We start from the raw sequence: 9,361 nt of genomic DNA, 5'->3' as shown, positions 1-9,361 counted from the left end.
CGTCTCCCTGCGCCAGCGCGGGCCCTGCCCCGGGCTGCAGCCCTTCAGGGACCCCCTGCTCCCGCCGGGGCTCGCCAGGGCCGCAGCTCCTGCAGGAAAGAGCCCCCAGCTGCGGCCTGGGGCCCTCCCCGGGCTGCGGGCTGGGGCTCTGCCCCGGCGGGGGCTCGCCAGGGCTGCAGGGGAGCCCTGCTCCGGGCCTGCGGCACCTCCTGCCCTCCTCCTGCTGCGGCCTGGGGCTGCCTCTGCTGCTGCTCCCCCCTCGGCTGCCTCCTCCTCTGCCTGGGCCGCCTCTGGCCCTTGCCCAAACCTGTTTCCCCCTCCCCGGGGCCGCCTCTGGCCCTTGCCCAAACCTGTTTCCCCCCTCCCCGGCGCCCCCGGCTCCGCTGAGGGGCTCAGCTGAGCCCTGCGGGGGGCTGCTGGGGCCGGCCCCCTCCCCCTTTCCCCCCCGAGGCTGCCCCCCAGCCCCACTGCCTGGGCACAGGCACCCAATGTAGTACCACATGTACTTCCCCCCTTTTCTCTGCACAAATGCAAATATAGTCTAAATCATTGAGATCGTTCAACATTTAGGTCAGAGCCCAAGAGTTTAAAAAACCTGAATTTCCACTGACTGCCCCTGGCAGGAGGATTTACAATGCATGGCGCTTGCAAAAAGGAAAATAAGAAACAAGATGCTTTCTTCATTCCATTTCTTCATCAGATACTGAGAAATAAGTTAAACTTGCCAACAGCTTATGAAGTTAAGTGGAATGGACTGCAAATCATCTACAGAAAGAAGCTGACTTAACATCTAGCTAATTCGGTTTCATAGGAATTATTTTCAGTTGAGATTAGTCTCCAAAGAACGTGCATGCAACATTTTTCTTTTGTACCTACTCTAAGATCAGTGTCCACTCAGGACACGTATTGATGTGATTATGATTTCATTAGTATACTATTTCAAAAAGTACTTTAATTGGTTTATTAAAGTATTCCACTGGGGGCAAAGCGAAGCCGCATGCATTGCAGGGTGTAATTTGTGCTCCAAAATGTATTACCTGCTGTTTGTAATTTGCTTAGTTTCACGATACATGCCGTTTCTGGAAAAGTGGGTTGTTTTGCTTTATTAAGCCTGTTTGAGCTGCCACAATTAATATGTGAATTCTTCTAGGTATCAAGATAAATGTTCAGGGCCAAATTCTAGGAAGCAAAATTCCTATTCCTTGGGTTGTGTGGTGGGCTGACCTTGGGTGGCTGCCAGCTGCTCCCCCAGCTGCTCCCTCACTCCCCTGGCCTCTGGAGGGGAACTGAATTCAGTCTGCAAAAGGAACACAGCCATTCAGAAAATCAGAATTCATCTGCAGAAAAGGAGCAGTGGACCTCCAGGAACTAAAACTTTATGTGAAATATGAAACTAGGAATAATGCAATGCGAAATTACACTGTAGTGAAAAGCAGGCTGTGCACCAAGTGCTGTGGTTTTAGACATTGTAGACTCATGGTATTTTATTTGTGTGGCAAAGCCCTGACTACTGGATTATAGAAATAAATTTTCACATAAGAAGCTAAGGCTCTGATTGCCATGAATAAAAAGCTTGAAATAAGACACAAGGGTAACCGTAAGTCTCAAGCATCTGAAGGAAAAAAGAAAAATCTAATTCTTGTTATTAAATCTATTATCTTCTTATTCTTGCTTTAACCTTATAATAGTTAAGCCAGTCTCATGGTTTGGGGGAAGCAGGAAGAGAAGCAGAGTGGATTAATAAATTTTTAGTGCTTGGATGGCTGATACTATGAGTGATATAACAGCCCAAGATAGGAGATGGGAGGATGGACAGTTTGCAACATTATCAGACCATCTTGCTCCAGTACAAGTGCTTTGTATCACTGGAAGTAAATATTCTTTGTAGAGGATGTAACAATTATTGATCGCACTTCGAATATGGGGATCAGGAGAACAGATAATGTGTCTTGCCCCTAAGCACATAGCAGGGTAAGGGCAGAGTCCAAGCCCTGAGTCTCTGTTCACAGAGAATGCATTCCTTTATGACAAGAGTAGTTTATACAAATTGTATTTTTCAGCCAGCCAACAAGTTTGACAGGAAAGGTAAATTTGCAACAAAATGTTCTGATGTAAGCTTTATTTCCTGCAGATACATTTCTTAATCAGAACTGGAGAATGTGTAAAAATGTTGATGCAGTCTGGCTGTGTAAGATACAACATAAAGTAATGAAGGAGCTAGGCATCAGTGTCTCAGCATATCCCTAGAGATCCTGAAATTAATAGCTATATTTATAACTGAATTACATTCTGAATCTTAACAATGGCAAGGGACATTGTGTATGAACTGAACCATACTGTTATTCTGGTGAGATACTGTCTTGCTAAAGGAAGAACAGAAATGGGTCAGCCCTAGCAAAGGCAGAATCTATGTCAGGGAGAGGGCTAGTGTTACCCCTTACTAATTTTTGAAATTTCAAGTTTTCTTCCTTGTGGGCAAGACATAAGGGATTCATTCTGTGAAACAAACCTTCGAAGACCAGGCATCCTTCCTTGCTTTTTGTCTCGCAGTAATAAATGTGCCTTACAGCTTGCAGGCACAGCCTCTTGTCTGTCCCCGCCTGCACTTCCCTTACTCCCATCAAATGGCAGTCCCTGAAGGGTCGAAGAAGTACGGCGGAGAATGGTATTGCAGACTCCCTGGTGCCTGAAACCTGCTGATGGAGATAAAGAGACTTTTGCAGGATCAGTAGAAGTGGGTGATAAAAGAATGGTACCAATGTTCCCTTCACCCTTTATGTTCCTCTCACCCCAGCTTCATCTTACTTGGGTTCCTTCCCTCCAGAGACAGACGTTACTTGATTAAGGCAATCTTCTGCAGTGCTAGAACACTTCACGTAACACTGAACTGTGAGTTCATGTATTACAAATAAGGAATCGTGTACCGCTTATCAGCTATATTCAAATATTCCATGCACTTCAGCAGATGTAAAATGGTCTGTACAAATTTCTTTTATAAACATACAGTTCTGTAATACAGGATTTTTTAGCACATCCCTCACTACGCTGAATCAGCTTGAACCTTAAGAGGACTTCATACATTAGGGGAAAAGCTGTGTAATTGGTGGCCTTTCTGAGCTATTCATCATTTTGAATTCAAAGTCACAATATAGCAGTGTGGGTGACATTGGTTACTGGTCTCAATTCTTTCTTCACCAGGCTCACCACATAGAAAACTGACCTTCACATCAACTAAATGGTATGAGTGTTCAGCTGAGATTTTAATTCCTTAGGGGACTCTCCTGATCTTTTCAGTGTTCTTCCTCAGCAAGGCATGGGATGGGAATGTAAGTAGGTTACCTTTCCAGACAGCCATCATGGCTGGGGACACAGCTGGGAGGAGACGCTGGGGCTAAAACGACATTGAGAGAGCGGCACTGAGAAATTATTCCTAGTTCTGAAGTTCTCCACCAACCTTTACCTCGTTTCTTGTCCCCTACCTTGTCCCTGCCATAACTTCACCCAGCTACCATTTAGTTAACGACAATACAGTCATCTATTCTCACAGTTAAAGAAACCACCTTTTCAAGCTATTTTGATCAGAAATTCTATCTGTTGAACGTTTCAAAGACAAGGAGAGTTCTGGGCAAATATTCTTCAAGCTCAAGTTGGACATGCAATCACATAAATCCATTCCTAATGAATGCTATGGGAGAATAAACGCAACTTCGTATGAAGAAAACATAAAAAGCTACCATTTGCACCTGCTTTGGAGAGCTGTTTTGAAACTCCATAACACAAACCTGAGAGGCTGATGGAGTCCTTCAGTTTCTCAGTCTTCTTTAAAAAGTAAAATTAAGGATGAAGTCAAGATAATTGTCAAACAACACTTGTATATTTCTCCATTTCATCTTGCTTCAAATACAGGTTACTGCCTTTCATTACCCTGGCTTGTAAGCAAAGTTTCTTCTTGTCACTATACAGAGTTCCTGCAAAAAACTGTACCTTTATTTATTTTTATTCCTCCTTTCACTTTAAGAAGTCTAGCCTTATGCAAGAAAGCAAAAAGATAATCTGTTGCAAGCCAAGTGGAAAGGTATAATTTTATAGACCAGTTCTCTCTGGAATGGGATGGATGAGGTAGGAAGCAGTAAGTCTCTCGTTCAGGTACAGCACCATAGCTGGGAGGGAAGAGAGGTTTATGCAAGTCTGTTCCTCTAAAAAGGTCAAATAAGGAGGCAAACTTTTTCTTTCAAGATGGCTTTGATTATGTGACAGCAATGCTTTCTACCTACCCTTTGAAAGAGTGTATAAGAATACAGGGAATATTGAAGTATCTTCTGAGCCAGTAAGAAGTAGATGCAACATGAAAGTGAATAAATAATCACATCAGAATTTTGTAATCAATTACAAACATCTGTCTAAAGGTAGTAGGAGATGTGGGATGGGTTAATCTTTTGCGTTTTATACAATATTAAAAAAATATATACCTAGCTTGCCTTTAATCTTGCCAATAAAAATTTTATTCTTAGTACAATAAAAATGTGTTTCACACAGTTGCCTTGCACTTGACAATCAGATATACAAGTACCAGTTTTAAACTAAGGACTGTTGTCTCTACAGTTTTTGTGAATAAAAAGAAAGCAGCACTGAGGCCGTAGAAGGATGATGCCTGAGACCACAGCCCACTTGTGTGGCATCAGAACACGTTTAGATTACCTGACAGAAGTCAGATCAGACATTAAAAACAATGAATCCTTTGGACACTATCCAAAATGAGCTCCTGCATTTGGAGATAATTTTATTGCCAGTGTAAATCACACTGAAGATGGCTTAAGCTATAAATGCTATGTTAATAAATCTGATGGGTTATAGACATCAACTATAAGCAGTAACAACCAACCACTTGATCCTACACCTGTAGAGGCTAAACCTGGACTGATTTATTTACAAGTGTATCTATAATTGCAAGACATCTGAAGATGGTCAGAAAATGACTGAAATGGGTCTGAACTAGATCATGGCATAGTATTTTTGGTTATAGCCATGGGTTTCTCTCCAGTACACATGTTGACAGTTATGTTTTGTTTTAATAAAAGTTTTTTAAAAACACATGTAAGCTCTCTTGCTTCAGAAACTTTGAAGTAGAAACAAGTTCAAGTATTGCAAAATACAGTTTTTATAATTCAAAAACAACAACTTGTTGTTATTCCTGAAAATAATGTAATTTCTTTTGCAGGCTATTAAAAAAAAATAAAGCAAATATCTCTTTCATGTTTGCTTTAGAAGGACATATATAAAGCCATCAGAACATAGAAGCAATTGGAATTTAGAAATGCTTGTTTAATCTCAGTAATTACCTATTCAGCAGAGACAGGATAGGTTATAAAGGACTATAGATATTTTTCTATTTAACACTTTAAAGTTTCCTCAGATGTGCTAAACACAGTATAAATGTCATATCTGTTCTGCTGTCAAAATTATACCAAGATAAAGCACAGAATATGATCAAGCAACAGATATTTTCTGCGTAGCAGTCACAGCAGATGAACAACTCTGAGCTAAATTTTGTTCATTCACATGTATACAGCCTTGCTTTCTTCAGTGAAATTCTGTAAGGCAAGGCGACGTCAGAAATTAACCCTGTCAGTGATCTCATGAATAGCATTTCTTGAAGTGGTTTTAAAAGTCAGCAATATCAAAAAGCTGCATTTTAACACTGCGTTCTTTTTAAATGTTCTGTGTGTTTGGGTTTTTTTTTCAGTCAGATTATCTACTATTTAAATACATGTTCGCTCTTTTATTCTCTCATAGGGCATCCTGATTAGCTTGGAAGTCATATGAATTTGGGAATCCTATCTACTTATCTACTAGCAGATAAGGGTCAGGGGATTAAGAAGTACATGGCAGGGCACAGCACTTGGCTGTGCAAGTTCTAGATCACTTTGGGCAAAATTAATAAATTCCAGTGCCTAAAGAAAAAGAATATGAATGATAGACAGCATCAGGCTCCTTTACTGACAGCAGTAACCCAGCTTTGGAAATGTTAGCCTTACTGGCTGCCACCTTTTCAATCAGTTTTGGCCCTAATTTTGTCTTCAGGGTGACACCTCATGTGAACCCTTAATGAAGGACATACGACTCACAGAATCAGGCTGTCAGCACGCAGGGCCAACTGGCATGCTTGAAAACAAATCTTAAACTAATTTCAGATTTTGATAGTCACATATGTCATGTCAGGGCATGGCCTCTTCCCAGGCTGCTGAATCTAACAAACTAGATAAAGCAACACTTTTATCACAATTTTATATTTATGAACTTGGCATATTGGCATAACTAGACAGTGCTCTCCCAGGAAACACTCTGGGGGTAGCACAGGCCAGCCCTCGTTCCCAGCAGTTTGGGAGAGGCAAACTTATCTGGGGAAAGGAAGGGGAGGGGAGGATGCTAAAGTTGGCAAATACTCTCAATATAAGTCTTTGGTGATGGCAGCTTTTATTCAGCTTTTCAGCTCTGCAGGCAAAATTCAGCTTGGTAGCATGTGGCAATGTGGGTGGCAAATGGGTAACAGGAAAGCTGGCAGGAGATGACTGAAGAAAAACATGAGAAATACATGCAGGGGCTGGGAAGGCCAAGGGGCTGCATGACAAGCAGGTGAATTTGAGTGGGCATTTGGTGAGGGATACTGAGTGATGCCCGCATGGCTCTGGAAGAGTCTTGAGAGAGAGAAGGGCACAGGGTCTTTGCCTCCACCTACCCTTTTCCTCTCTCACCATCTCCCATCCTTCTGCTTTAGTTCCCCTGAACTACAGGACTCCCCACCTCTCCCATAACGCACAAAACTTATCTTGCCCTTAGCAACTACTTATTTTTGCATTTTTTCCAGGAAAGAAGCAACATCCACTCCTCTCCCTACATGTTGCTGCAGAGGGATTAAGAAAGGAAAAGTTGGACTTTAGACCAAGGAGACAGGACTGGAGTGGGAAACAACTGGAGATATTGGAAGGGAGCGGGTAGGTATTGGCAGTGACTGTTTCTGCAAGGGGCCATTTCATGTAGCAGTAGCAATTGCCCTTCTAAGACAAATACTCCAGAAACCCCAAGTTTTCTGCATTGCAAACTCTATATCCCAAACCTTAATCTTTCTGTGATTCAGTTCAAATGAGGTAAAAGTATCTTATTTACTCATGTCAAAAAAGTGCTGGGTAAAGCAAATTAACACATTACATTTTGTGAGGAACTCAGACAAGCATCAATGAGCACTAAAGCAAAAGTCCACAAGGAATTAAGTTTCAAAAGCAAGATCTGAAGAGGTAACAAATGCTCAACTGGGACACACATTGAACAGCAATGAGCAAACAAATTAGAGAATAGTTTCTCATTTGGTAAACACTAAATGGTACGTACCATTTATGTAAATTGTGGCAGAAGTCCAAGTGGAAGCAAATGCACGTATTCAGGTACCTGCAGCACAAAACTGTGCTTGAATCTGAAGGAGCAAATCAAGTAGGCACACGCCACCTCCTGGCATTTCTTAAACACAGCCTGGTGACTTATGTATTTCCCACATTTTAAATTTGCAGGAAAATGCAGATCTGACATATGTACCAAATAATGACTGAAAAAAAAATTGCATCTCTATTATTATTTACAAAATTAAGTCTACCAGGGTCTTTTCTCTGTATAGCATTATTTCAAAATGGGCCTAAAAAGACAGAAGTGGTTAAACATTCTAAACCAGCTGAACAGAAAGTTCTGGATTTACCTGCTGTCAGGAGGGGGATTTATTTTTTAAAAGAAATGAAATCATATGAGTTGATCCAAGTCATCTGTCAGCTACCTCTGACCCCAGTATTCCCAGTATTTCCGGTTAACCGGTACTTCTTACAAAGATCAGCTAACAGCAGAGAGGCAGTGGGATTCCTGTGCCTTAAGAGTCTGTTCCTCCAACAGAGAGGAGATGCTGTAGTGAGCACAGTTGATCCTCTGCATTTCAACCAAGAGTGATTCCCAGGATCGGGTCTCCTAATGCCACCCTGTATTTCACTTTGCTACTGACTCTTCCTCACAGTCCTGGTCACCTCCTTGTATCCATGCTTCAGGCTTTTTATCCCAGCCTAGGTGTTCGTGCAAAACTGATGCTGCTTCCTGTAACAGGGTAAATAAAACTGATAAATGTTTTGGGATAGAAAGGGATGAATATCCTACTTAGTTTCGATACCAGATCTTAACATAGTTAATATTTTACCTCCCTACCATCTCCTATTACACCGTAATGGCTTTTCATATTGTAATATTATGCCCATTTTCCCTAAACGTATTCCTGCCTAAATTTTTTGTTTCTTTTCTGTATTTGCTTGGAAGTATTTTTAACATCTTAAAACAGTAGGCCAATTGGCATTAAGTCAGCACAACTCAATTCATTTCAGATTAATCCTGCCAGTTCACGCAAACTGAGAATCTGGCCCACTGTGATAGGAAATTAAGTCTTTTTTTTCTCAGCGGAGGCTGTCACCCACAGGCCTTTTAGAAACTTGTTTGGTTATTAATGGGTGTGACATGTCTTTCTCAAAAAGGTATTAAGAGGAAAAACATAATTTTTTTCTGTGATTGTTGGAACTAGTGAAACCTCTTTTCCCATGGATTTGTGTCCCACATACCTGTACCTCCACTGTAATAATCCTAATTCCTCTCTTATTTTCATCATGACCTTACTCATCCCCTAATACTTTTAATAGCCCCCCCCCCCCCCATTCCCTCACTGCCATCTGCGAAGAAAGGAACACACGTCAGGCCCGGCTTGGTGTTGTATTTGTGCTGTCTGCTGTTGGCTGTATCTGTAGCTCGCAGGCACAGCATGCCTGAGCAGACCAGGCCAAGCAACATAAAAAACGTTGAGTTCACATGATGCTTTTTTCTCTCAGTGAGGTCACTAATTCAGTTTGCTTTTGCCTAATCTTCTACAGATTTTCACAAAACCTCCAGAACCCATTTACCTTTAAGACTTCTGTTTGTGTCTATCTGTAGCTGAAATCAGCCTGTTGGTTCTCAAGTTATTAGGGACTGACCAATGTGATTGCAAAAGCCTTAGAAACCAAGGAAAAATAAACAAAAATAAATTGCATGGAACATAATGTGCATTATTTGTTATCAGTACGTTAAATGTCACAGAATAAATATTCTTTGCAGCAAAACTGGAGCACATTCATTCTTTTCAAGAAGGTTTTAATTGATTCTCAAAAGAAAAAAAAATCTAGCTGAGACCAAAAACGGAAGAGAATAATTAGATTCTATTTTTGGATGTTACAGTAATAAAAATAAATTAATATTACTCTCCTATTATATAGTAGAGGGAAGAGAACACTTCAAGATATACAGAATA

This window comes from Falco peregrinus, chromosome 3, assembly GCF_023634155.1.
Source record: "Falco peregrinus isolate bFalPer1 chromosome 3, bFalPer1.pri, whole genome shotgun sequence".
Taxonomy (NCBI): Eukaryota; Metazoa; Chordata; class Aves; order Falconiformes; family Falconidae; genus Falco; species Falco peregrinus.
Note: the sequence above shows the minus strand (reverse complement) of the source record.